We start from the raw sequence: 27,154 nt of genomic DNA, 5'->3' as shown, positions 1-27,154 counted from the left end.
TTTGACAGTGTTTGAGTGTGTGTTAGTGCATGTGTGTCTGTAAGTGTTTGTGTGAGTAGGTGTGTGAGTGTGTGTGACCGGGTGATTGTGTGTGTGAATGCGTGTGAGTCTGTGTGTCTGTGTGTTTGTGGGTGTGTCTACATGTGTGTAGGTGTGTGACTGTTTATGGCACTGTGTCATTGTGCGTGAGTGCTCATGTGTCTGTGTGTGTGTGTGAGTTTGTGAGAGTGTAGGTGTGATTGGGAATGAGTGTGTGAGTGTGTATATGAGTGTGTCATTGTGTTTGTGTGTGTGTGTGAGTGTGTTTTGTTTAGGTGTGTGCGTGACATTTTGTGTGTCTATGTGTGAGTGTATTTTTGTCTGAGTGTGTGTGTCTGTGTGTAAGTGTGAGAGTGTGCTAGGGTGTTTGTGAGAGTGAAGGTGTGTGAGTGGGAGTGAGTGAGTGAATGTGTATATGAGTGGGTGACTGTGTGTGTGTGCATGTGTGTGCCTGACAGTCTGAATATGTGTGTGTTTCTGTGTGTAGGTGTGTGAGTGTGTGTGTGACATTGTGTGAGTGTGTGTGTGACATTGTGTGAGTGTGTGTGAGTGCATGTGAATCTGTGTGTGTTGGTGTGTGAGTAGGTGTGCGAGAGCTTGTGGCAGTGTGTGAGTGTGTGTGTTTGTGACATTCTGTGAATGTGTGTTGGTGTCTCTGTGTGTGTAGATGTGTGAGTGCAGCAGTGTGTGAGTGTGTGAGTGCGAATGAGTCTGTGAGTGTGTGCGGGTGTGAGTGTGTTTCTTTGTGAAATTTCAGTTGCGTGAGTTGGAGTGATTGTGTGAGTGTGTATATAAGTGTGCGATAGTGTGTGTGATTGTGTGTGAGTATGTGTGTGTGCCTATATGTGTTTGTGTCTATGTGTAGGTGCATAATTGTGTGTGTGCTATTGTGTGTGAGAATGTGGTTGTTTCTGTGTGTAGGTGTGTGAATGTGTGAGTGTGTTTGTGAGAGTGTAGTTGTGTGCGTGTTTGTGTGTGTGTGAGTGTGTATACGGGTGTGTGATTGTGTCTGAGTTTTTGTGATTGTGTGTGAGAATGTGAGTGAATGTGTCTGTGTGTATGTGTGTGAGTGTGTGAAACAGTGTCTCAGTCTTCGTGATTTTGTGTGGGTGTGTGAGAGTGTGTGTGAGCGTTTGAGTGTAGGTGTGTCTTTTTGAGTGCCTTTGTGGTTATTATATGTGTGTGTGTGAAAGTGTGTGTGTAAGTGTGAGTGGGAGTGAGAGTGGGACTGTGTGTACGAGTGTGTTATTGTGTGTGATTGTGTTTGTGGGTGAGTGTCTGAGCGTCTTTGTGTGCAGGTGTGTGTGTCTGACGGTTTTAGTGTGGGTGTGAGTGCATGTGACTCTGTGAGAGTGTGTGTGTAGTTGTGTGAGTGGGAGTGAGTGTGTGAATGTGTATACGATTGGGTGACTGTGTGTGAGTGTGTGTGATTGTGTGTGAGAATGTGTGTGTGTGAGTCTGTGTGTGTAGGTGTGTGATTGTGCCGAACCCTGTGTGATTGTGTGTGTTTGTGAGGGTGTGTGACAGTGTGTGTGAGTGTAGGAGTGTCTGAGTGCCTGTGTGATTTCTGTATGTGAGTGTGTGTGTGTTTGATGATGCGTTTGTTTGTGTGTGTGTAGGTGTGTTAGTGGGAGTGAGTGTGAATACGAGTGTGTGATTGTGTGTGAGTGTTTTTGTCTGTGAGTGGCTGTGAGTGTGTCTGTGAGTGCAGGTGAGAGTGCGTGACTATTTGTGAGTGTGTGTGTGATTGCATGTGAGCCTGTGTTTGTGCGTTGGTTTGTTTGTGTGTGAAGGTGTGCGTGTGTGTTTGACAGTGTTTGAGTGAGTGTTAGTGCATGTGTGTCTGTAAGTGTTTGTGTGAGTAGGTGTGTGAGTGTGTGTGACCGGGTGATTGTGTGTGTGAATGCGTGTGAGTCTGTGTGTCTGTGTGTTTGTGGGTGTGTCTACATGTGTGTAGGTGTGTGACTGTTTATGGCACTGTGTCATTGTGCGTGAGTGCTCATGTGTCTGTGTGTGTGTGTGAGTTTGTGAGAGTGTAGGTGTGATTGGGAATGAGTGTGTGAGTGTGTATATGAGTGTGTCATTGTGTTTGTGTGTGTGTGTGAGTGTGTTTTGCTTAGGTGTGTGCGTGACATTTTGTGTGTCTATGTGTGAGTGTATTTTTGTCTGAGTGTGTGTGTCTGTGTGTAAGTGTGAGAGTGTGCTAGGGTGTTTGTGAGAGTGAAGGTGTGTGAGTGGGAGTGAGTGAGTGAATGTGTATATGAGTAGGTGACTGTGTGTGTGTGCATGTGTGTGCCTGACAGTCTGAATATGTGGGTGTTTCTGTGTGTAGGTGTGTGAGTGTGTGTGTGACATTGTATGAGTGTGTGTGTGACATTGTGTGAGTGTGTGTGTGAGTGCATGTTAATCTGTGTGCGTCGGTGAGTGAGTAGGTGTGCGAGAGCTTGTGGCAGTGTGTGAGTGTGTGTGTTTGTGACATTCTGTGAATGTGTGTTGGTGTCTCTGTGTGTGTAATGTGTGAGTGCAGCAGTGTGTGAGTGTGTGAGTGCGAATGAGTCTGTGAGTGTGTGCGGGTGTGAGTGTGTTTCTTTGTGAAATTTCAGTTGCGTGAGTTGGAGTGATTGTGTGAGTGTGTATATAAGTGTGCGATAGTGTGTGAGTGTGTGTGATTGTGTGTGAGTATGTGTGTGTGCCTATATGTGTTTGTGTCTATGTGTAGGTGCGTAATTGTGTGTGTGCTATTGTGTGTGAGAATGTGGTTGTTTCTGTGTGTAGGTGTGTGAATGTGTGAGTGTGTTTGTGAGAGTGTAGTTGTGTGCGTGTTTGTGTGTGTGTGAGTGTGTATACGGGTGTGTGATTGTGTCTGAGTTTTTGTGATTGTGTGTGAGAATGTGAGTGAATGTGTCTGTGTGTATGTGTGTGAGTGTGTGAAACAGTGTCTCAGTCTTCGTGATTTTGTGTGGGTGTGTGAGAGTGTGTGTGAGCGTTTGAGTGTAGGTGTGTCTTTTTGAGTGCCTTTGTGGTTATTATATGTGTGTGTGTGTGAAAGTGTGTGTGTAAGTGGGAGTGGGAGTGAGAGTGGGACTGTGTGTACGAGTGTGTTATTGAGTGTGATTGTGTTTGTGGGTGAGTGTCTGAGCGTCTTTGTGTGCAGGTGTGTGTGTCTGACGGTTTTAGTGTGGGTGTGAGTGCATGTGACTCTGTGAGAGTGTGTGTGTAGTTGTGTGAGTGGGAGTGAGTGTGTGAATGTGTATACGATTGGGTGACTGTGTGTGAGTGTGTGTGATTGTGTGTGAGAATGTGTGTGTGTGAGTCTGTGTGTGTAGGTGTGTGATTGTGCCGAACCCTGTGTGATTGTGTGTGTTTGTGAGGGTGTGTGACAGTGTGTGTGAGTGTAGGAGTGTCTGAGTGCCTGTGTGATTTCTGTATGTGAGTGTGTGTGTGTTTGATGATGCGTTTGTTTGTGTGTGTGTAGGTGTGTTAGTGGGAGTGAGTGTGAATACGAGTGTGTGATTGTGTGTGAGTGTTTTTGTCTGTGAGTGGCTGTGAGTGTGTCTGTGAGTGCAGGTGAGAGTGCGTGACTATTTGTGAGTGTGTGTGTGATTGCATGTGAGCCTGTGTTTGTGTGTTGGTTTGTTTGTGTGTGTAGGTGTGCGTGTGTGTTTGACAGTGTTTGAGTGTGTGTTAGTGCATGTGTGTCTGTAAGTGTTTGTGTGAGTAGGTGTGTGAGTGTGTGTGACCGGGTGATTGTGTGTGTGAATGCGTGTGAGTCTGTGTGTCTGTGTGTTTGTGGGTGTGTCTACATGTGTGTAGGTGTGTGACTGTTTATGGCACTGTGTCATTGTGCGTGAGTGCTCATGTGTCTGTGTGTGTGTGTGAGTTTGTGAGAGTGTAGGTGTGATTGGGAATGAGTGTGTGAGTGTGTATATGAGTGTGTCATTGTGTTTGTGTGTGTGTGTGAGTGTGTTTTGTTTAGGTGTGTGCGTGACATTTTGTGTGTCTATGTGTGAGTGTATTTTTGTCTGAGTGTGTGTGTCTGTGTGTAAGTGTGAGAGTGTGCTAGGGTGTTTGTGAGAGTGAAGGTGTGTGAGTGGGAGTGAGTGAGTGAATGTGTATATGAGTGGGTGACTGTGTGTGTGTGCATGTGTGTGCCTGACAGTCTGAATATGTGTGTGTTTCTGTGTGTAGGTGTGTGAGTGTGTGTGTGACATTGTGTGAGTGTGTGTGTGACATTGTGTGAGTGTGTGTGAGTGCATGTGAATCTGTGTGTGTTGGTGTGTGAGTAGGTGTGCGAGAGCTTGTGGCAGTGTGTGAGTGTGTGTGTTTGTGACATTCTGTGAATGTGTGTTGGTGTCTCTGTGTGTGTAGATGTGTGAGTGCAGCAGTGTGTGAGTGTGTGAGTGCGAATGAGTCTGTGAGTGTGTGCGGGTGTGAGTGTGTTTCTTTGTGAAATTTCAGTTGCGTGAGTTGGAGTGATTGTGTGAGTGTGTATATAAGTGTGCGATAGTGTGTGTGATTGTGTGTGAGTATGTGTGTGTGCCTATATGTGTTTGTGTCTATGTGTAGGTGCGTAATTGTGTGTGTGCTATTGTGTGTGAGAATGTGGTTGTTTCTGTGTGTAGGTGTGTGAATGTGTGAGTGTGTTTGTGAGAGTGTAGTTGTGTGCGTGTTTGTGTGTGTGTGAGTGTGTATACGGGTGTGTGATTGTGTCTGAGTTTTTGTGATTGTGTGTGAGAATGTGAGTGAATGTGTCTGTGTGTATGTGTGTGAGTGTGTGAAACAGTGTCTCAGTCTTCGTGATTTTGTGTGGGTGTGTGAGAGTGTGTGTGAGCGTTTGAGTGTAGGTGTGTCTTTTTGAGTGCCTTTGTGGTTATTATATGTGTGTGTGTGAAAGTGTGTGTGTAAGTGTGAGTGGGAGTGAGAGTGGGACTGTGTGTACGAGTGTGTTATTGTGTGTGATTGTGTTTGTGGGTGAGTGTCTGAGCGTCTTTGTGTGCAGGTGTGTGTGTCTGACGGTTTTAGTGTGGGTGTGAGTGCATGTGACTCTGTGAGAGTGTGTGTGTAGTTGTGTGAGTGGGAGTGAGTGTGTGAATGTGTATACGATTGGGTGACTGTGTGTGAGTGTGTGTGATTGTGTGTGAGAATGTGTGTGTGTGAGTCTGTGTGTGTAGGTGTGTGATTGTGCCGAACCCTGTGTGATTGTGTGTGTTTGTGAGGGTGTGTGACAGTGTGTGTGAGTGTAGGAGTGTCTGAGTGCCTGTGTGATTTCTGTATGTGAGTGTGTGTGTGTTTGATGATGCGTTTGTTTGTGTGTGTGTAGGTGTGTTAGTGGGAGTGAGTGTGAATACGAGTGTGTGATTGTGTGTGAGTGTTTTTGTCTGTGAGTGGCTGTGAGTGTGTCTGTGAGTGCAGGTGAGAGTGCGTGACTATTTGTGAGTGTGTGTGTGATTGCATGTGAGCCTGTGTTTGTGCGTTGGTTTGTTTGTGTGTGAAGGTGTGCGTGTGTGTTTGACAGTGTTTGAGTGAGTGTTAGTGCATGTGTGTCTGTAAGTGTTTGTGTGAGTAGGTGTGTGAGTGTGTGTGACCGGGTGATTGTGTGTGTGAATGCGTGTGAGTCTGTGTGTCTGTGTGTTTGTGGGTGTGTCTACATGTGTGTAGGTGTGTGACTGTTTATGGCACTGTGTCATTGTGCGTGAGTGCTCATGTGTCTGTGTGTGTGTGTGAGTTTGTGAGAGTGTAGGTGTGATTGGGAATGAGTGTGTGAGTGTGTATATGAGTGTGTCATTGTGTTTGTGTGTGTGTGTGAGTGTGTTTTGTTTAGGTGTGTGCGTGACATTTTGTGTGTCTATGTGTGAGTGTGTTTTTGTCTGAGTGTGTGTGTCTGTGTGTAAGTGTGAGAGTGTGCTAGGGTGTTTGTGAGAGTGAAGGTGTGTGAGTGGGAGTGAGTGAGTGAATGTGTATATGAGTGGGTGACTGTGTGTGTGTGCATGTGTGTGCCTGACAGTCTGAATATGTGGGTGTTTCTGTGTGTAGGTGTGTGAGTGTGTGTGTGACATTGTATGAGTGTGTGTGTGACATTGTGTGAGTGTGTGTGTGAGTGCATGTGAATCTGTGTGCGTTGGTGTGTGAGTAGGTGTGCGAGAGCTTGTGGCAGTGTGTGAGTGTGTGTGTTTGTGACATTCTGTGAATGTGTGTTGGTGTCTCTGTGTGTGTAATGTGTGAGTGCAGCAGTGTGTGAGTGTGTGAGTGCGAATGAGTCTGTGAGTGTGTGCGGGTGTGAGTGTGTTTCTTTGTGAAATTTCAGTTGCGTGAGTTGGAGTGATTGTGTGAGTGTGTATATAAGTGTGCGATAGTGTGTGAGTGTGTGTGATTGTGTGTGAGTATGTGTGTGTGCCTATATGTGTTTGTGTCTATGTGTAGGTGCGTAATTGTGTGTGTGCGATTGTGTGTGAGAATGTGGTTGTTTCTGTGTGTAGGTGTGTGAATGTGTGAGTGTGTTTGTGAGAGTGTAGTTGTGTGCGTGTTTGTGTGTGTGTGAGTGTGTATACGGGTGTGTGATTGTGTCTGAGTTTTTGTGATTGTGTGTGAGAATGTGAGTGAATGTGTCTGTGTGTATGTGTGTGAGTGTGTGAAACAGTGTCTCAGTCTTCGTGATTTTGTGTGGGTGTGTGAGAGTGTGTGTGAGCGTTTGAGTGTAGGTGTGTCTTTTTGAGTGCCTTTGTGGTTATTATATGTGTGTGTGTGAAAGTGTGTGTGTAAGTGTGAGTGGGAGTGAGAGTGGGACTGTGTGTACGAGTGTGTTATTGTGTGTGATTGTGTTTGTGGGTGAGTGTCTGAGCGTCTTTGTGTGCAGGTGTGTGTGTCTGACGGTTTTAGTGTGGGTGTGAGTGCATGTGACTCTGTGAGAGTGTGTGTGTAGTTGTGTGAGTGGGAGTGAGTGTGTGAATGTGTATACGATTGGGTGACTGTGTGTGAGTGTGTGTGATTGTGTGTGAGAATGTGTGTGTGTGAGTCTGTGTGTGTAGGTGTGTGATTGTGCCGAACCCTGTGTGATTGTGTGTGTTTGTGAGGGTGTGTGACAGTGTGTGTGAGTGTAGGAGTGTCTGAGTGCCTGTGTGATTTCTGTATGTGAGTGTGTGTGTGTTTGATGATGCGTTTGTTTGTGTGTGTGTAGGTGTGTTAGTGGGAGTGAGTGTGAATACGAGTGTGTGATTGTGTGTGAGTGTTTTTGTCTGTGAGTGGCTGTGAGTGTGTCTGTGAGTGCAGGTGAGAGTGCGTGACTATTTGTGAGTGTGTGTGTGATTGCATGTGAGCCTGTGTTTGTGTGTTGGTTTGTTTGTGTGTGTAGGTGTGCGTGTGTGTTTGACAGTGTTTGAGTGAGTGTTAGTGCATGTGTGTCTGTAAGTGTTTGTGTGAGTAGGTGTGTGAGTGTGTGTGACCGGGTGATTGTGTGTGTGAATGCGTGTGAGTCTGTGTGTCTGTGTGTTTGTGGGTGTGTCTACATGTGTGTAGGTGTGTGACTGTTTATGGCACTGTGTCATTGTGCGTGAGTGCTCATGTGTCTGTGTGTGTGTGTGAGTTTGTGAGAGTGTAGGTGTGATTGGGAATGAGTGTGTGAGTGTGTATATGAGTGTGTCATTGTGTTTGTGTGTGTGTGTGAGTGTGTTTTGTTTAGGTGTGTGCGTGACATTTTGTGTGTCTATGTGTGAGTGTATTTTTGTGAGTGTGTGTGTCTGTGTGTAAGTGTGAGAGTGTGCTAGGGTGTTTGTGAGAGTGAAGGTGTGTGAGTGGGAGTGAGTGAGTGAATGTGTATATGAGTGGGTGACTGTGTGTGTGTGCATGTGTGTGCCTGACAGTCTGAATATGTGGGTGTTTCTGTGTGTAGGTGTGTGAGTGTGTGTGTGACATTGTGTGAGTGTGTGTGTGACATTGTGTGAGTGTGTGTGAGTGCATGTGAATCTGTGTGTGTTGGTGTGTGAGTAGGTGTGCGAGAGCTTGTGGAAGTGTGTGAGTGTGTGTGTTTGTGACATTCTGTGAATGTGTGTTGGTGTCTCTGTGTGTGTAGATTTGTGAGTGCAGCAGTGTGTGAGTGTGTGAGTGCGAATGAGTCTGTGAGTGTGTGCGGGTGTGAGTGTGTTTCTTTGTGAAATTTCAGTTGCGTGAGTTGGAGTGATTGTGTGAGTGTGTATATAAGTGTGCGATAGTGTGTGAGTGTGTGTGATTGTGTGTGTGCCTATATGTGTTTGTGTCTATGTGTAGGTGCGTAATTGTGTGTGTGCGATTGTGTGTGAGAATGTGGTTGTTTCTGTGTGTAGGTGTGTGAATGTGTGAGTGTGTTTGTGAGAGTGTAGTTGTGTGCGTGTTTGTGTGTGTGTGAGTGTGTATACGGGTGTGTGATTGTGTCTGAGTTTTTGTGATTGTGTGTGAGAATGTGAGTGAATGTGTCTGTGTGTATGTGTGTGAGTGTGTGAAACAGTGTCTCAGTCTTCGTGATTTTGTGTGGGTGTGTGAGAGTGTGTGTGAGCGTTTGAGTGTAGGTGTGTCTTTTTGAGTGCCTTTGTGGTTATTATATGTGTGTGTGTGAAAGTGTGTGTGTAAGTGTGAGTGGGAGTGAGAGTGGGACTGTGTGTACGAGTGTGTTATTGTGTGTGATTGTGTTTGTGGGTGAGTGTCTGAGCGTCTTTGTGTGCAGGTGTGTGTGTCTGACGGTTTTAGTGTGGGTGTGAGTGCATGTGACTCTGTGAGAGTGTGTGTGTAGTTGTGTGAGTGGGAGTGAGTGTGTGAATGTGTATACGATTGGGTGACTGTGTGTGAGTGTGTGTGATTGTGTGTGAGAATGTGTGTGTGTGAGTCTGTGTGTGTAGGTGTGTGATTGTGCCGAACCCTGTGTGATTGTGTGTGTTTGTGAGGGTGTGTGACAGTGTGTGTGAGTGTAGGAGTGTCTGAGTGCCTGTGTGATTTCTGTATGTGAGTGTGTGTGTGTTTGATGATGCGTTTGTTTGTGTGTGTGTAGGTGTGTTAGTGGGAGTGAGTGTGAATACGAGTGTGTGATTGTGTGTGAGTGTTTTTGTCTGTGAGTGGCTGTGAGTGTGTCTGTGAGTGCAGGTGAGAGTGCGTGACTATTTGTGAGTGTGTGTGTGATTGCATGTGAGCCTGTGTTTGTGTGTTGGTTTGTTTGTGTGTGTAGGTGTGCGTGTGTGTTTGACAGTGTTTGAGTGTGTGTTAGTGCATGTGTGTCTGTAAGTGTTTGTGTGAGTAGGTGTGTGAGTGTGTGTGACCGGGTGATTGTGTGTGTGAATGCGTGTGAGTCTGTGTGTCTGTGTGTTTGTGGGTGTGTCTACATGTGTGTAGGTGTGTGACTGTTTATGGCACTGTGTCATTGTGCGTGAGTGCTCATGTGTCTGTGTGTGTGTGTGAGTTTGTGAGAGTGTAGGTGTGATTGGGAATGAGTGTGTGAGTGTGTATATGAGTGTGTCATTGTGTTTGTGTGTGTGTGTGAGTGTGTTTTGTTTAGGTGTGTGCGTGACATTTTGTGTGTCTATGTGTGAGTGTATTTTTGTCTGAGTGTGTGTGTCTGTGTGTAAGTGTGAGAGTGTGCTAGGGTGTTTGTGAGAGTGAAGGTGTGTGAGTGGGAGTGAGTGAGTGAATGTGTATATGAGTGGGTGACTGTGTGTGTGTGCATGTGTGTGCCTGACAGTCTGAATATGTGTGTGTTTCTGTGTGTAGGTGTGTGAGTGTGTGTGTGACATTGTGTGAGTGTGTGTGTGACATTGTGTGAGTGTGTGTGAGTGCATGTGAATCTGTGTGTGTTGGTGTGTGAGTAGGTGTGCGAGAGCTTGTGGCAGTGTGTGAGTGTGTGTGTTTGTGACATTCTGTGAATGTGTGTTGGTGTCTCTGTGTGTGTAGATGTGTGAGTGCAGCAGTGTGTGAGTGTGTGAGTGCGAATGAGTCTGTGAGTGTGTGCGGGTGTGAGTGTGTTTCTTTGTGAAATTTCAGTTGCGTGAGTTGGAGTGATTGTGTGAGTGTGTATATAAGTGTGCGATAGTGTGTGTGATTGTGTGTGAGTATGTGTGTGTGCCTATATGTGTTTGTGTCTATGTGTAGGTGCGTAATTGTGTGTGTGCTATTGTGTGTGAGAATGTGGTTGTTTCTGTGTGTAGGTGTGTGAATGTGTGAGTGTGTTTGTGAGAGTGTAGTTGTGTGCGTGTTTGTGTGTGTGTGAGTGTGTATACGGGTGTGTGATTGTGTCTGAGTTTTTGTGATTGTGTGTGAGAATGTGAGTGAATGTGTCTGTGTGTATGTGTGTGAGTGTGTGAAACAGTGTCTCAGTCTTCGTGATTTTGTGTGGGTGTGTGAGAGTGTGTGTGAGCGTTTGAGTGTAGGTGTGTCTTTTTGAGTGCCTTTGTGGTTATTATATGTGTGTGTGTGAAAGTGTGTGTGTAAGTGTGAGTGGGAGTGAGAGTGGGACTGTGTGTACGAGTGTGTTATTGTGTGTGATTGTGTTTGTGGGTGAGTGTCTGAGCGTCTTTGTGTGCAGGTGTGTGTGTCTGACGGTTTTAGTGTGGGTGTGAGTGCATGTGACTCTGTGAGAGTGTGTGTGTAGTTGTGTGAGTGGGAGTGAGTGTGTGAATGTGTATACGATTGGGTGACTGTGTGTGAGTGTGTGTGATTGTGTGTGAGAATGTGTGTGTGTGAGTCTGTGTGTGTAGGTGTGTGATTGTGCCGAACCCTGTGTGATTGTGTGTGTTTGTGAGGGTGTGTGACAGTGTGTGTGAGTGTAGGAGTGTCTGAGTGCCTGTGTGATTTCTGTATGTGAGTGTGTGTGTGTTTGATGATGCGTTTGTTTGTGTGTGTGTAGGTGTGTTAGTGGGAGTGAGTGTGAATACGAGTGTGTGATTGTGTGTGAGTGTTTTTGTCTGTGAGTGGCTGTGAGTGTGTCTGTGAGTGCAGGTGAGAGTGCGTGACTATTTGTGAGTGTGTGTGTGATTGCATGTGAGCCTGTGTTTGTGCGTTGGTTTGTTTGTGTGTGAAGGTGTGCGTGTGTGTTTGACAGTGTTTGAGTGAGTGTTAGTGCATGTGTGTCTGTAAGTGTTTGTGTGAGTAGGTGTGTGAGTGTGTGTGACCGGGTGATTGTGTGTGTGAATGCGTGTGAGTCTGTGTGTCTGTGTGTTTGTGGGTGTGTCTACATGTGTGTAGGTGTGTGACTGTTTATGGCACTGTGTCATTGTGCGTGAGTGCTCATGTGTCTGTGTGTGTGTGTGAGTTTGTGAGAGTGTAGGTGTGATTGGGAATGAGTGTGTGAGTGTGTATATGAGTGTGTCATTGTGTTTGTGTGTGTGTGTGAGTGTGTTTTGCTTAGGTGTGTGCGTGACATTTTGTGTGTCTATGTGTGAGTGTATTTTTGTCTGAGTGTGTGTGTCTGTGTGTAAGTGTGAGAGTGTGCTAGGGTGTTTGTGAGAGTGAAGGTGTGTGAGTGGGAGTGAGTGAGTGAATGTGTATATGAGTAGGTGACTGTGTGTGTGTGCATGTGTGTGCCTGACAGTCTGAATATGTGGGTGTTTCTGTGTGTAGGTGTGTGAGTGTGTGTGTGACATTGTATGAGTGTGTGTGTGACATTGTGTGAGTGTGTGTGTGAGTGCATGTTAATCTGTGTGCGTCGGTGAGTGAGTAGGTGTGCGAGAGCTTGTGGCAGTGTGTGAGTGTGTGTGTTTGTGACATTCTGTGAATGTGTGTTGGTGTCTCTGTGTGTGTAATGTGTGAGTGCAGCAGTGTGTGAGTGTGTGAGTGCGAATGAGTCTGTGAGTGTGTGCGGGTGTGAGTGTGTTTCTTTGTGAAATTTCAGTTGCGTGAGTTGGAGTGATTGTGTGAGTGTGTATATAAGTGTGCGATAGTGTGTGAGTGTGTGTGATTGTGTGTGAGTATGTGTGTGTGCCTATATGTGTTTGTGTCTATGTGTAGGTGCGTAATTGTGTGTGTGCTATTGTGTGTGAGAATGTGGTTGTTTCTGTGTGTAGGTGTGTGAATGTGTGAGTGTGTTTGTGAGAGTGTAGTTGTGTGCGTGTTTGTGTGTGTGTGAGTGTGTATACGGGTGTGTGATTGTGTCTGAGTTTTTGTGATTGTGTGTGAGAATGTGAGTGAATGTGTCTGTGTGTATGTGTGTGAGTGTGTGAAACAGTGTCTCAGTCTTCGTGATTTTGTGTGGGTGTGTGAGAGTGTGTGTGAGCGTTTGAGTGTAGGTGTGTCTTTTTGAGTGCCTTTGTGGTTATTATATGTGTGTGTGTGTGAAAGTGTGTGTGTAAGTGTGAGTGGGAGTGAGAGTGGGACTGTGTGTACGAGTGTGTTATTGAGTGTGATTGTGTTTGTGGGTGAGTGTCTGAGCGTCTTTGTGTGCAGGTGTGTGTGTCTGACGGTTTTAGTGTGGGTGTGAGTGCATGTGACTCTGTGAGAGTGTGTGTGTAGTTGTGTGAGTGGGAGTGAGTGTGTGAATGTGTATACGATTGGGTGACTGTGTGTGAGTGTGTGTGATTGTGTGTGAGAATGTGTGTGTGTGAGTCTGTGTGTGTAGGTGTGTGATTGTGCCGAACCCTGTGTGATTGTGTGTGTTTGTGAGGGTGTGTGACAGTGTGTGTGAGTGTAGGAGTGTCTGAGTGCCTGTGTGATTTCTGTATGTGAGTGTGTGTGTGTTTGATGATGCGTTTGTTTGTGTGTGTGTAGGTGTGTTAGTGGGAGTGAGTGTGAATACGAGTGTGTGATTGTGTGTGAGTGTTTTTGTCTGTGAGTGGCTGTGAGTGTGTCTGTGAGTGCAGGTGAGAGTGCGTGACTATTTGTGAGTGTGTGTGTGATTGCATGTGAGCCTGTGTTTGTGTGTTGGTTTGTTTGTGTGTGTAGGTGTGCGTGTGTGTTTGACAGTGTTTGAGTGTGTGTTAGTGCATGTGTGTCTGTAAGTGTTTGTGTGAGTAGGTGTGTGAGTGTGTGTGACCGGGTGATTGTGTGTGTGAATGCGTGTGAGTCTGTGTGTCTGTGTGTTTGTGGGTGTGTCTACATGTGTGTAGGTGTGTGACTGTTTATGGCACTGTGTCATTGTGCGTGAGTGCTCATGTGTCTGTGTGTGTGTGTGAGTTTGTGAGAGTGTAGGTGTGATTGGGAATGAGTGTGTGAGTGTGTATATGAGTGTGTCATTGTGTTTGTGTGTGTGTGTGAGTGTGTTTTGTTTAGGTGTGTGCGTGACATTTTGTGTGTCTATGTGTGAGTGTATTTTTGTCTGAGTGTGTGTGTCTGTGTGTAAGTGTGAGAGTGTGCTAGGGTGTTTGTGAGAGTGAAGGTGTGTGAGTGGGAGTGAGTGAGTGAATGTGTATATGAGTGGGTGACTGTGTGTGTGTGCATGTGTGTGCCTGACAGTCTGAATATGTGTGTGTTTCTGTGTGTAGGTGTGTGAGTGTGTGTGTGACATTGTGTGAGTGTGTGTGTGACATTGTGTGAGTGTGTGTGAGTGCATGTGAATCTGTGTGTGTTGGTGTGTGAGTAGGTGTGCGAGAGCTTGTGGCAGTGTGTGAGTGTGTGTGTTTGTGACATTCTGTGAATGTGTGTTGGTGTCTCTGTGTGTGTAGATGTGTGAGTGCAGCAGTGTGTGAGTGTGTGAGTGCGAATGAGTCTGTGAGTGTGTGCGGGTGTGAGTGTGTTTCTTTGTGAAATTTCAGTTGCGTGAGTTGGAGTGATTGTGTGAGTGTGTATATAAGTGTGCGATAGTGTGTGTGATTGTGTGTGAGTATGTGTGTGTGCCTATATGTGTTTGTGTCTATGTGTAGGTGCGTAATTGTGTGTGTGCTATTGTGTGTGAGAATGTGGTTGTTTCTGTGTGTAGGTGTGTGAATGTGTGAGTGTGTTTGTGAGAGTGTAGTTGTGTGCGTGTTTGTGTGTGTGTGAGTGTGTATACGGGTGTGTGATTGTGTCTGAGTTTTTGTGATTGTGTGTGAGAATGTGAGTGAATGTGTCTGTGTGTATGTGTGTGAGTGTGTGAAACAGTGTCTCAGTCTTCGTGATTTTGTGTGGGTGTGTGAGAGTGTGTGTGAGCGTTTGAGTGTAGGTGTGTCTTTTTGAGTGCCTTTGTGGTTATTATATGTGTGTGTGTGAAAGTGTGTGTGTAAGTGTGAGTGGGAGTGAGAGTGGGACTGTGTGTACGAGTGTGTTATTGTGTGTGATTGTGTTTGTGGGTGAGTGTCTGAGCGTCTTTGTGTGCAGGTGTGTGTGTCTGACGGTTTTAGTGTGGGTGTGAGTGCATGTGACTCTGTGAGAGTGTGTGTGTAGTTGTGTGAGTGGGAGTGAGTGTGTGAATGTGTATACGATTGGGTGACTGTGTGTGAGTGTGTGTGATTGTGTGTGAGAATGTGTGTGTGTGAGTCTGTGTGTGTAGGTGTGTGATTGTGCCGAACCCTGTGTGATTGTGTGTGTTTGTGAGGGTGTGTGACAGTGTGTGTGAGTGTAGGAGTGTCTGAGTGCCTGTGTGATTTCTGTATGTGAGTGTGTGTGTGTTTGATGATGCGTTTGTTTGTGTGTGTGTAGGTGTGTTAGTGGGAGTGAGTGTGAATACGAGTGTGTGATTGTGTGTGAGTGTTTTTGTCTGTGAGTGGCTGTGAGTGTGTCTGTGAGTGCAGGTGAGAGTGCGTGACTATTTGTGAGTGTGTGTGTGATTGCATGTGAGCCTGTGTTTGTGCGTTGGTTTGTTTGTGTGTGAAGGTGTGCGTGTGTGTTTGACAGTGTTTGAGTGAGTGTTAGTGCATGTGTGTCTGTAAGTGTTTGTGTGAGTAGGTGTGTGAGTGTGTGTGACCGGGTGATTGTGTGTGTGAATGCGTGTGAGTCTGTGTGTCTGTGTGTTTGTGGGTGTGTCTACATGTGTGTAGGTGTGTGACTGTTTATGGCACTGTGTCATTGTGCGTGAGTGCTCATGTGTCTGTGTGTGTGTGTGAGTTTGTGAGAGTGTAGGTGTGATTGGGAATGAGTGTGTGAGTGTGTATATGAGTGTGTCATTGTGTTTGTGTGTGTGTGTGAGTGTGTTTTGCTTAGGTGTGTGCGTGACATTTTGTGTGTCTATGTGTGAGTGTATTTTTGTCTGAGTGTGTGTGTCTGTGTGTAAGTGTGAGAGTGTGCTAGGGTGTTTGTGAGAGTGAAGGTGTGTGAGTGGGAGTGAGTGAGTGAATGTGTATATGAGTAGGTGACTGTGTGTGTGTGCATGTGTGTGCCTGACAGTCTGAATATGTGGGTGTTTCTGTGTGTAGGTGTGTGAGTGTGTGTGTGACATTGTATGAGTGTGTGTGTGACATTGTGTGAGTGTGTGTGTGAGTGCATGTTAATCTGTGTGCGTCGGTGAGTGAGTAGGTGTGCGAGAGCTTGTGGCAGTGTGTGAGTGTGTGTGTTTGTGACATTCTGTGAATGTGTGTTGGTGTCTCTGTGTGTGTAATGTGTGAGTGCAGCAGTGTGTGAGTGTGTGAGTGCGAATGAGTCTGTGAGTGTGTGCGGGTGTGAGTGTGTTTCTTTGTGAAATTTCAGTTGCGTGAGTTGGAGTGATTGTGTGAGTGTGTATATAAGTGTGCGATAGTGTGTGAGTGTGTGTGATTGTGTGTGAGTATGTGTGTGTGCCTATATGTGTTTGTGTCTATGTGTAGGTGCGTAATTGTGTGTGTGCTATTGTGTGTGAGAATGTGGTTGTTTCTGTGTGTAGGTGTGTGAATGTGTGAGTGTGTTTGTGAGAGTGTAGTTGTGTGCGTGTTTGTGTGTGTGTGAGTGTGTATACGGGTGTGTGATTGTGTCTGAGTTTTTGTGATTGTGTGTGAGAATGTGAGTGAATGTGTCTGTGTGTATGTGTGTGAGTGTGTGAAACAGTGTCTCAGTCTTCGTGATTTTGTGTGGGTGTGTGAGAGTGTGTGTGAGCGTTTGAGTGTAGGTGTGTCTTTTTGAGTGCCTTTGTGGTTATTATATGTGTGTGTGTGTGAAAGTGTGTGTGTAAGTGGGAGTGGGAGTGAGAGTGGGACTGTGTGTACGAGTGTGTTATTGAGTGTGATTGTGTTTGTGGGTGAGTGTCTGAGCGTCTTTGTGTGCAGGTGTGTGTGTCTGACGGTTTTAGTGTGGGTGTGAGTGCATGTGACTCTGTGAGAGTGTGTGTGTAGTTGTGTGAGTGGGAGTGAGTGTGTGAATGTGTATACGATTGGGTGACTGTGTGTGAGTGTGTGTGATTGTGTGTGAGAATGTGTGTGTGTGAGTCTGTGTGTGTAGGTGTGTGATTGTGCCGAACCCTGTGTGATTGTGTGTGTTTGTGAGGGTGTGTGACAGTGTGTGTGAGTGTAGGAGTGTCTGAGTGCCTGTGTGATTTCTGTATGTGAGTGTGTGTGTGTTTGATGATGCGTTTGTTTGTGTGTGTGTAGGTGTGTTAGTGGGAGTGAGTGTGAATACGAGTGTGTGATTGTGTGTGAGTGTTTTTGTCTGTGAGTGGCTGTGAGTGTGTCTGTGAGTGCAGGTGAGAGTGCGTGACTATTTGTGAGTGTGTGTGTGATTGCATGTGAGCCTGTGTTTGTGTGTTGGTTTGTTTGTGTGTGTAGGTGTGCGTGTGTGTTTGACAGTGTTTGAGTGTGTGTTAGTGCATGTGTGTCTGTAAGTGTTTGTGTGAGTAGGTGTGTGAGTGTGTGTGACCGGGTGATTGTGTGTGTGAATGCGTGTGAGTCTGTGTGTCTGTGTGTTTGTGGGTGTGTCTACATGTGTGTAGGTGTGTGACTGTTTATGGCACTGTGTCATTGTGCGTGAGTGCTCATGTGTCTGTGTGTGTGTGTGAGTTTGTGAGAGTGTAGGTGTGATTGGGAATGAGTGTGTGAGTGTGTATATGAGTGTGTCATTGTGTTTGTGTGTGTGTGTGAGTGTGTTTTGTTTAGGTGTGTGCGTGACATTTTGTGTGTCTATGTGTGAGTGTATTTTTGTCTGAGTGTGTGTGTCTGTGTGTAAGTGTGAGAGTGTGCTAGGGTGTTTGTGAGAGTGAAGGTGTGTGAGTGGGAGTGAGTGAGTGAATGTGTATATGAGTGGGTGACTGTGTGTGTGTGCATGTGTGTGCCTGACAGTCTGAATATGTGTGTGTTTCTGTGTGTAGGTGTGTGAGTGTGTGTGTGACATTGTGTGAGTGTGTGTGTGACATTGTGTGAGTGTGTGTGAGTGCATGTGAATCTGTGTGTGTTGGTGTGTGAGTAGGTGTGCGAGAGCTTGTGGCAGTGTGTGAGTGTGTGTGTTTGTGACATTCTGTGAATGTGTGTTGGTGTCTCTGTGTGTGTAGATGTGTGAGTGCAGCAGTGTGTGAGTGTGTGAGTGCGAATGAGTCTGTGAGTGTGTGCGGGTGTGAGTGTGTTTCTTTGTGAAATTTCAGTTGCGTGAGTTGGAGTGATTGTGTGAGTGTGTATATAAGTGTGCGATAGTGTGTGTGATTGTGTGTGAGTATGTGTGTGTGCCTATATGTGTTTGTGTCTATGTGTAGGTGCATAATTGTGTGTGTGCTATTGTGTGTGAGAATGTGGTTGTTTCTGTGTGTAGGTGTGTGAATGTGTGAGTGTGTTTGTGAGAGTGTAGTTGTGTGCGTGTTTGTGTGTGTGTGAGTGTGTATACGGGTGTGTGATTGTGTCTGAGTTTTTGTGATTGTGTGTGAGAATGTGAGTGAATGTGTCTGTGTGTATGTGTGTGAGTGTGTGAAACAGTGTCTCAGTCTTCGTGATTTTGTGTGGGTGTGTGAGAGTGTGTGTGAGCGTTTGAGTGTAGGTGTGTCTTTTTGAGTGCCTTTGTGGTTATTATATGTGTGTGTGTGAAAGTGTGTGTGTAAGTGTGAGTGGGAGTGAGAGTGGGACTGTGTGTACGAGTGTGTTATTGTGTGTGATTGTGTTTGTGGGTGAGTGTCTGAGCGTCTTTGTGTGCAGGTGTGTGTGTCTGACGGTTTTAGTGTGGGTGTGAGTGCATGTGACTCTGTGAGAGTGTGTGTGTAGTTGTGTGAGTGGGAGTGAGTGTGTGAATGTGTATACGATTGGGTGACTGTGTGTGAGTGTGTGTGATTGTGTGTGAGAATGTGTGTGTGTGAGTCTGTGTGTGTAGGTGTGTGATTGTGCCGAACCCTGTGTGATTGTGTGTGTTTGTGAGGGTGTGTGACAGTGTGTGTGAGTGTAGGAGTGTCTGAGTGCCTGTGTGATTTCTGTATGTGAGTGTGTGTGTGTTTGATGATGCGTTTGTTTGTGTGTGTGTAGGTGTGTTAGTGGGAGTGAGTGTGAATACGAGTGTGTGATTGTGTGTGAGTGTTTTTGTCTGTGAGTGGCTGTGAGTGTGTCTGTGAGTGCAGGTGAGAGTGCGTGACTATTTGTGAGTGTGTGTGTGATTGCATGTGAGCCTGTGTTTGTGCGTTGGTTTGTTTGTGTGTGAAGGTGTGCGTGTGTGTTTGACAGTGTTTGAGTGAGTGTTAGTGCATGTGTGTCTGTAAGTGTTTGTGTGAGTAGGTGTGTGAGTGTGTGTGACCGGGTGATTGTGTGTGTGAATGCGTGTGAGTCTGTGTGTCTGTGTGTTTGTGGGTGTGTCTACATGTGTGTAGGTGTGTGACTGTTTATGGCACTGTGTCATTGTGCGTGAGTGCTCATGTGTCTGTGTGTGTGTGTGAGTTTGTGAGAGTGTAGGTGTGATTGGGAATGAGTGTGTGAGTGTGTATATGAGTGTGTCATTGTGTTTGTGTGTGTGTGTGAGTGTGTTTTGCTTAGGTGTGTGCGTGACATTTTGTGTGTCTATGTGTGAGTGTATTTTTGTCTGAGTGTGTGTGTCTGTGTGTAAGTGTGAGAGTGTGCTAGGGTGTTTGTGAGAGTGAAGGTGTGTGAGTGGGAGTGAGTGAGTGAATGTGTATATGAGTAGGTGACTGTGTGTGTGTGCATGTGTGTGCCTGACAGTCTGAATATGTGGGTGTTTCTGTGTGTAGGTGTGTGAGTGTGTGTGTGACATTGTATGAGTGTGTGTGTGACATTGTGTGAGTGTGTGTGTGAGTGCATGTTAATCTGTGTGCGTCGGTGAGTGAGTAGGTGTGCGAGAGCTTGTGGCAGTGTGTGAGTGTGTGTGTTTGTGACATTCTGTGAATGTGTGTTGGTGTCTCTGTGTGTGTAATGTGTGAGTGCAGCAGTGTGTGAGTGTGTGAGTGCGAATGAGTCTGTGAGTGTGTGCGGGTGTGAGTGTGTTTCTTTGTGAAATTTCAGTTGCGTGAGTTGGAGTGATTGTGTGAGTGTGTATATAAGTGTGCGATAGTGTGTGAGTGTGTGTGATTGTGTGTGAGTATGTGTGTGTGCCTATATGTGTTTGTGTCTATGTGTAGGTGCGTAATTGTGTGTGTGCTATTGTGTGTGAGAATGTGGTTGTTTCTGTGTGTAGGTGTGTGAATGTGTGAGTGTGTTTGTGAGAGTGTAGTTGTGTGCGTGTTTGTGTGTGTGTGAGTGTGTATACGGGTGTGTGATTGTGTCTGAGTTTTTGTGATTGTGTGTGAGAATGTGAGTGAATGTGTCTGTGTGTATGTGTGTGAGTGTGTGAAACAGTGTCTCAGTCTTCGTGATTTTGTGTGGGTGTGTGAGAGTGTGTGTGAGCGTTTGAGTGTAGGTGTGTCTTTTTGAGTGCCTTTGTGGTTATTATATGTGTGTGTGTGTGAAAGTGTGTGTGTAAGTGGGAGTGGGAGTGAGAGTGGGACTGTGTGTACGAGTGTGTTATTGAGTGTGATTGTGTTTGTGGGTGAGTGTCTGAGCGTCTTTGTGTGCAGGTGTGTGTGTCTGACGGTTTTAGTGTGGGTGTGAGTGCATGTGACTCTGTGAGAGTGTGTGTGTAGTTGTGTGAGTGGGAGTGAGTGTGTGAATGTGTATACGATTGGGTGACTGTGTGTGAGTGTGTGTGATTGTGTGTGAGAATGTGTGTGTGTGAGTCTGTGTGTGTAGGTGTGTGATTGTGCCGAACCCTGTGTGATTGTGTGTGTTTGTGAGGGTGTGTGACAGTGTGTGTGAGTGTAGGAGTGTCTGAGTGCCTGTGTGATTTCTGTATGTGAGTGTGTGTGTGTTTGATGATGCGTTTGTTTGTGTGTGTGTAGGTGTGTTAGTGGGAGTGAGTGTGAATACGAGTGTGTGATTGTGTGTGAGTGTTTTTGTCTGTGAGTGGCTGTGAGTGTGTCTGTGAGTGCAGGTGAGAGTGCGTGACTATTTGTGAGTGTGTGTGTGATTGCATGTGAGCCTGTGTTTGTGTGTTGGTTTGTTTGTGTGTGTAGGTGTGCGTGTGTGTTTGACAGTGTTTGAGTGTGTGTTAGTGCATGTGTGTCTGTAAGTGTTTGTGTGAGTAGGTGTGTGAGTGTGTGTGACCGGGTGATTGTGTGTGTGAATGCGTGTGAGTCTGTGTGTCTGTGTGTTTGTGGGTGTGTCTACATGTGTGTAGGTGTGTGACTGTTTATGGCACTGTGTCATTGTGCGTGAGTGCTCATGTGTCTGTGTGTGTGTGTGAGTTTGTGAGAGTGTAGGTGTGATTGGGAATGAGTGTGTGAGTGTGTATATGAGTGTGTCATTGTGTTTGTGTGTGTGTGTGAGTGTGTTTTGTTTAGGTGTGTGCGTGACATTTTGTGTGTCTATGTGTGAGTGTATTTTTGTCTGAGTGTGTGTGTCTGTGTGTAAGTGTGAGAGTGTGCTAGGGTGTTTGTGAGAGTGAAGGTGTGTGAGTGGGAGTGAGTGAGTGAATGTGTATATGAGTGGGTGACTGTGTGTGTGTGCATGTGTGTGCCTGACAGTCTGAATATGTGTGTGTTTCTGTGTGTAGGTGTGTGAGTGTGTGTGTGACATTGTGTGAGTGTGTGTGTGACATTGTGTGAGTGTGTGTGAGTGCATGTGAATCTGTGTGTGTTGGTGTGTGAGTAGGTGTGCGAGAGCTTGTGGCAGTGTGTGAGTGTGTGTGTTTGTGACATTCTGTGAATGTGTGTTGGTGTCTCTGTGTGTGTAGATGTGTGAGTGCAGCAGTGTGTGAGTGTGTGAGTGCGAATGAGTCTGTGAGTGTGTGCGGGTGTGAGTGTGTTTCTTTGTGAAATTTCAGTTGCGTGAGTTGGAGTGATTGTGTGAGTGTGTATATAAGTGTGCGATAGTGTGTGTGATTGTGTGTGAGTATGTGTGTGTGCCTATATGTGTTTGTGTCTATGTGTAGGTGCGTAATTGTGTGTGTGCTATTGTGTGTGAGAATGTGGTTGTTTCTGTGTGTAGGTGTGTGAATGTGTGAGTGTGTTTGTGAGAGTGTAGTTGTGTGCGTGTTTGTGTGTGTGTGAGTGTGTATACGGGTGTGTGATTGTGTCTGAGTTTTTGTGATTGTGTGTGAGAATGTGAGTGAATGTGTCTGTGTGTATGTGTGTGAGTGTGTGAAACAGTGTCTCAGTCTTCGTGATTTTGTGTGGGTGTGTGAGAGTGTGTGTGAGCGTTTGAGTGTAGGTGTGTCTTTTTGAGTGCCTTTGTGGTTATTATATGTGTGTGTGTGAAAGTGTGTGTGTAAGTGTGAGTGGGAGTGAGAGTGGGACTGTGTGTACGAGTGTGTTATTGTGTGTGATTGTGTTTGTGGGTGAGTGTCTGAGCGTCTTTGTGTGCAGGTGTGTGTGTCTGACGGTTTTAGTGTGGGTGTGAGTGCATGTGACTCTGTGAGAGTGTGTGTGTAGTTGTGTGAGTGGGAGTGAGTGTGTGAATGTGTATACGATTGGGTGACTGTGTGTGAGTGTGTGTGATTGTGTGTGAGAATGTGTGTGTGTGAGTCTGTGTGTGTAGGTGTGTGATTGTGCCGAACCCTGTGTGATTGTGTGTGTTTGTGAGGGTGTGTGACAGTGTGTGTGAGTGTAGGAGTGTCTGAGTGCCTGTGTGATTTCTGTATGTGAGTGTGTGTGTGTTTGATGATGCGTTTGTTTGTGTGTGTGTAGGTGTGTTAGTGGGAGTGAGTGTGAATACGAGTGTGTGATTGTGTGTGAGTGTTTTTGTCTGTGAGTGGCTGTGAGTGTGTCTGTGAGTGCAGGTGAGAGTGCGTGACTATTTGTGAGTGTGTGTGTGATTGCATGTGAGCCTGTGTTTGTGCGTTGGTTTGTTTGTGTGTGAAGGTGTGCGTGTGTGTTTGACAGTGTTTGAGTGAGTGTTAGTGCATGTGTGTCTGTAAGTGTTTGTGTGAGTAGGTGTGTGAGTGTGTGTGACCGGGTGATTGTGTGTGTGAATGCGTGTGAGTCTGTGTGTCTGTGTGTTTGTGGGTGTGTCTACATGTGTGTAGGTGTGTGACTGTTTATGGCACTGTGTCATTGTGCGTGAGTGCTCATGTGTCTGTGTGTGTGTGTGAGTTTGTGAGAGTGTAGGTGTGATTGGGAATGAGTGTGTGAGTGTGTATATGAGTGTGTCATTGTGTTTGTGTGTGTGTGTGAGTGTGTTTTGCTTAGGTGTGTGCGTGACATTTTGTGTGTCTATGTGTGAGTGTATTTTTGTCTGAGTGTGTGTGTCTGTGTGTAAGTGTGAGAGTGTGCTAGGGTGTTTGTGAGAGTGAAGGTGTGTGAGTGGGAGTGAGTGAGTGAATGTGTATATGAGTAGGTGACTGTGTGTGTGTGCATGTGTGTGCCTGACAGTCTGAATATGTGGGTGTTTCTGTGTGTAGGTGTGTGAGTGTGTGTGTGACATTGTATGAGTGTGTGTGTGACATTGTGTGAGTGTGTGTGTGAGTGCATGTTAATCTGTGTGCGTCGGTGAGTGAGTAGGTGTGCGAGAGCTTGTGGCAGTGTGTGAGTGTGTGTGTTTGTGACATTCTGTGAATGTGTGTTGGTGTCTCTGTGTGTGTAATGTGTGAGTGCAGCAGTGTGTGAGTGTGTGAGTGCGAATGAGTCTGTGAGTGTGTGCGGGTGTGAGTGTGTTTCTTTGTGAAATTTCAGTTGCGTGAGTTGGAGTGATTGTGTGAGTGTGTATATAAGTGTGCGATAGTGTGTGAGTGTGTGTGATTGTGTGTGAGTATGTGTGTGTGCCTATATGTGTTTGTGTCTATGTGTAGGTGCGTAATTGTGTGTGTGCTATTGTGTGTGAGAATGTGGTTGTTTCTGTGTGTAGGTGTGTGAATGTGTGAGTGTGTTTGTGAGAGTGTAGTTGTGTGCGTGTTTGTGTGTGTGTGAGTGTGTATACGGGTGTGTGATTGTGTCTGAGTTTTTGTGATTGTGTGTGAGAATGTGAGTGAATGTGTCTGTGTGTATGTGTGTGAGTGTGTGAAACAGTGTCTCAGTCTTCGTGATTTTGTGTGGGTGTGTGAGAGTGTGTGTGAGCGTTTGAGTGTAGGTGTGTCTTTTTGAGTGCCTTTGTGGTTATTATATGTGTGTGTGTGTGAAAGTGTGTGTGTAAGTGGGAGTGGGAGTGAGAGTGGGACTGTGTGTACGAGTGTGTTATTGAGTGTGATTGTGTTTGTGGGTGAGTGTCTGAGCGTCTTTGTGTGCAGGTGTGTGTGTCTGACGGTTTTAGTGTGGGTGTGAGTGCATGTGACTCTGTGAGAGTGTGTGTGTAGTTGTGTGAGTGGGAGTGAGTGTGTGAATGTGTATACGATTGGGTGACTGTGTGTGAGTGTGTGTGATTGTGTGTGAGAATGTGTGTGTGTGAGTCTGTGTGTGTAGGTGTGTGATTGTGCCGAACCCTGTGTGATTGTGTGTGTTTGTGAGGGTGTGTGACAGTGTGTGTGAGTGTAGGAGTGTCTGAGTGCCTGTGTGATTTCTGTATGTGAGTGTGTGTGTGTTTGATGATGCGTTTGTTTGTGTGTGTGTAGGTGTGTTAGTGGGAGTGAGTGTGAATACGAGTGTGTGATTGTGTGTGAGTGTTTTTGTCTGTGAGTGGCTGTGAGTGTGTCTGTGAGTGCAGGTGAGAGTGCGTGACTATTTGTGAGTGTGTGTGTGATTGCATGTGAGCCTGTGTTTGTGTGTTGGTTTGTTTGTGTGTGTAGGTGTGCGTGTGTGTTTGACAGTGTTTGAGTGTGTGTTAGTGCATGTGTGTCTGTAAGTGTTTGTGTGAGTAGGTGTGTGAGTGTGTGTGACCGGGTGATTGTGTGTGTGAATGCGTGTGAGTCTGTGTGTCTGTGTGTTTGTGGGTGTGTCTACATGTGTGTAGGTGTGTGACTGTTTATGGCACTGTGTCATTGTGCGTGAGTGCTCATGTGTCTGTGTGTGTGTGTGAGTTTGTGAGAGTGTAGGTGTGATTGGGAATGAGTGTGTGAGTGTGTATATGAGTGTGTCATTGTGTTTGTGTGTGTGTGTGAGTGTGTTTTGTTTAGGTGTGTGCGTGACATTTTGTGTGTCTATGTGTGAGTGTATTTTTGTCTGAGTGTGTGTGTCTGTGTGTAAGTGTGAGAGTGTGCTAGGGTGTTTGTGAGAGTGAAGGTGTGTGAGTGGGAGTGAGTGAGTGAATGTGTATATGAGTGGGTGACTGTGTGTGTGTGCATGTGTGTGCCTGACAGTCTGAATATGTGTGTGTTTCTGTGTGTAGGTGTGTGAGTGTGTGTGTGACATTGTGTGAGTGTGTGTGTGACATTGTGTGAGTGTGTGTGAGTGCATGTGAATCTGTGTGTGTTGGTGTGTGAGTAGGTGTGCGAGAGCTTGTGGCAGTGTGTGAGTGTGTGTGTTTGTGACATTCTGTGAATGTGTGTTGGTGTCTCTGTGTGTGTAGATGTGTGAGTGCAGCAGTGTGTGAGTGTGTGAGTGCGAATGAGTCTGTGAGTGTGTGCGGGTGTGAGTGTGTTTCTTTGTGAAATTTCAGTTGCGTGAGTTGGAGTGATTGTGTGAGTGTGTATATAAGTGTGCGATAGTGTGTGTGATTGTGTGTGAGTATGTGTGTGTGCCTATATGTGTTTGTGTCTATGTGTAGGTGCGTAATTGTGTGTGTGCTATTGTGTGTGAGAATGTGGTTGTTTCTGTGTGTAGGTGTGTGAATGTGTGAGTGTGTTTGTGAGAGTGTAGTTGTGTGCGTGTTTGTGTGTGTGTGAGTGTGTATACGGGTGTGTGATTGTGTCTGAGTTTTTGTGATTGTGTGTGAGAATGTGAGTGAATGTGTCTGTGTGTATGTGTGTGAGTGTGTGAAACAGTGTCTCAGTCTTCGTGATTTTGTGTGGGTGTGTGAGAGTGTGTGTGAGCGTTTGAGTGTAGGTGTGTCTTTTTGAGTGCCTTTGTGGTTATTATATGTGTGTGTGTGAAAGTGTGTGTGTAAGTGTGAGTGGGAGTGAGAGTGGGACTGTGTGTACGAGTGTGTTATTGTGTGTGATTGTGTTTGTGGGTGAGTGTCTGAGCGTCTTTGTGTGCAGGTGTGTGTGTCTGACGGTTTTAGTGTGGGTGTGAGTGCATGTGACTCTGTGAGAGTGTGTGTGTAGTTGTGTGAGTGGGAGTGAGTGTGTGAATGTGTATACGATTGGGTGACTGTGTGTGAGTGTGTGTGATTGTGTGTGAGAATGTGTGTGTGTGAGTCTGTGTGTGTAGGTGTGTGATTGTGCCGAACCCTGTGTGATTGTGTGTGTTTGTGAGGGTGTGTGACAGTGTGTGTGAGTGTAGGAGTGTCTGAGTGCCTGTGTGATTTCTGTATGTGAGTGTGTGTGTGTTTGATGATGCGTTTGTTTGTGTGTGTGTAGGTGTGTTAGTGGGAGTGAGTGTGAATACGAGTGTGTGATTGTGTGTGAGTGTTTTTGTCTGTGAGTGGCTGTGAGTGTGTCTGTGAGTGCAGGTGAGAGTGCGTGACTATTTGTGAGTGTGTGTGTGATTGCATGTGAGCCTGTGTTTGTGCGTTGGTTTGTTTGTGTGTGAAGGTGTGCGTGTGTGTTTGACAGTGTTTGAGTGAGTGTTAGTGCATGTGTGTCTGTAAGTGTTTGTGTGAGTAGGTGTGTGAGTGTGTGTGACCGGGTGATTGTGTGTGTGAATGCGTGTGAGTCTGTGTGTCTGTGTGTTTGTGGGTGTGTCTACATGTGTGTAGGTGTGTGACTGTTTATGGCACTGTGTCATTGTGCGTGAGTGCTCATGTGTCTGTGTGTGTGTGTGAGTTTGTGAGAGTGTAGGTGTGATTGGGAATGAGTGTGTGAGTGTGTATATGAGTGTGTCATTGTGTTTGTGTGTGTGTGTGAGTGTGTTTTGCTTAGGTGTGTGCGTGACATTTTGTGTGTCTATGTGTGAGTGTATTTTTGTCTGAGTGTGTGTGTCTGTGTGTAAGTGTGAGAGTGTGCTAGGGTGTTTGTGAGAGTGAAGGTGTGTGAGTGGGAGTGAGTGAGTGAATGTGTATATGAGTAGGTGACTGTGTGTGTGCATGTGTGTGCCTGACAGTCTGAATATGTGGGTGTTTCTGTGTGTAGGTGTGTGAGTGTGTGTGTGACATTGTATGAGTGTGTGTGTGACATTGTGTGAGTGTGTGTGTGAGTGCATGTTAATCTGTGTGCGTCGGTGAGTGAGTAGGTGTGCGAGAGCTTGTGGCAGTGTGTGAGTGTGTGTGTTTGTGACATTCTGTGAATGTGTGTTGGTGTCTCTGTGTGTGTAATGTGTGAGTGCAGCAGTGTGTGAGTGTGTGAGTGCGAATGAGTCTGTGAGTGTGTGCGGGTGTGAGTGTGTTTCTTTGTGAAATTTCAGTTGCGTGAGTTGGAGTGATTGTGTGAGTGTGTATATAAGTGTGCGATAGTGTGTGAGTGTGTGTGATTGTGTGTGAGTATGTGTGTGTGCCTATATGTGTTTGTGTCTATGTGTAGGTGCGTAATTGTGTGTGTGCTATTGTGTGTGAGAATGTGGTTGTTTCTGTGTGTAGGTGTGTGAATGTGTGAGTGTGTTTGTGAGAGTGTAGTTGTGTGCGTGTTTGTGTGTGTGTGAGTGTGTATACGGGTGTGTGATTGTGTCTGAGTTTTTGTGATTGTGTGTGAGAATGTGAGTGAATGTGTCTGTGTGTATGTGTGTGAGTGTGTGAAACAGTGTCTCAGTCTTCGTGATTTTGTGTGGGTGTGTGAGAGTGTGTGTGAGCGTTTGAGTGTAGGTGTGTCTTTTTGAGTGCCTTTGTGGTTATTATATGTGTGTGTGTGTGAAAGTGTGTGTGTAAGTGGGAGTGGGAGT

The sequence above is a fragment of the Manis pentadactyla genome, chromosome 6 (genome assembly GCF_030020395.1).
Source record: "Manis pentadactyla isolate mManPen7 chromosome 6, mManPen7.hap1, whole genome shotgun sequence".
NCBI lineage: Eukaryota > Metazoa > Chordata > Mammalia > Pholidota > Manidae > Manis > Manis pentadactyla.
This window is presented reverse-complemented; position numbering follows the sequence as displayed.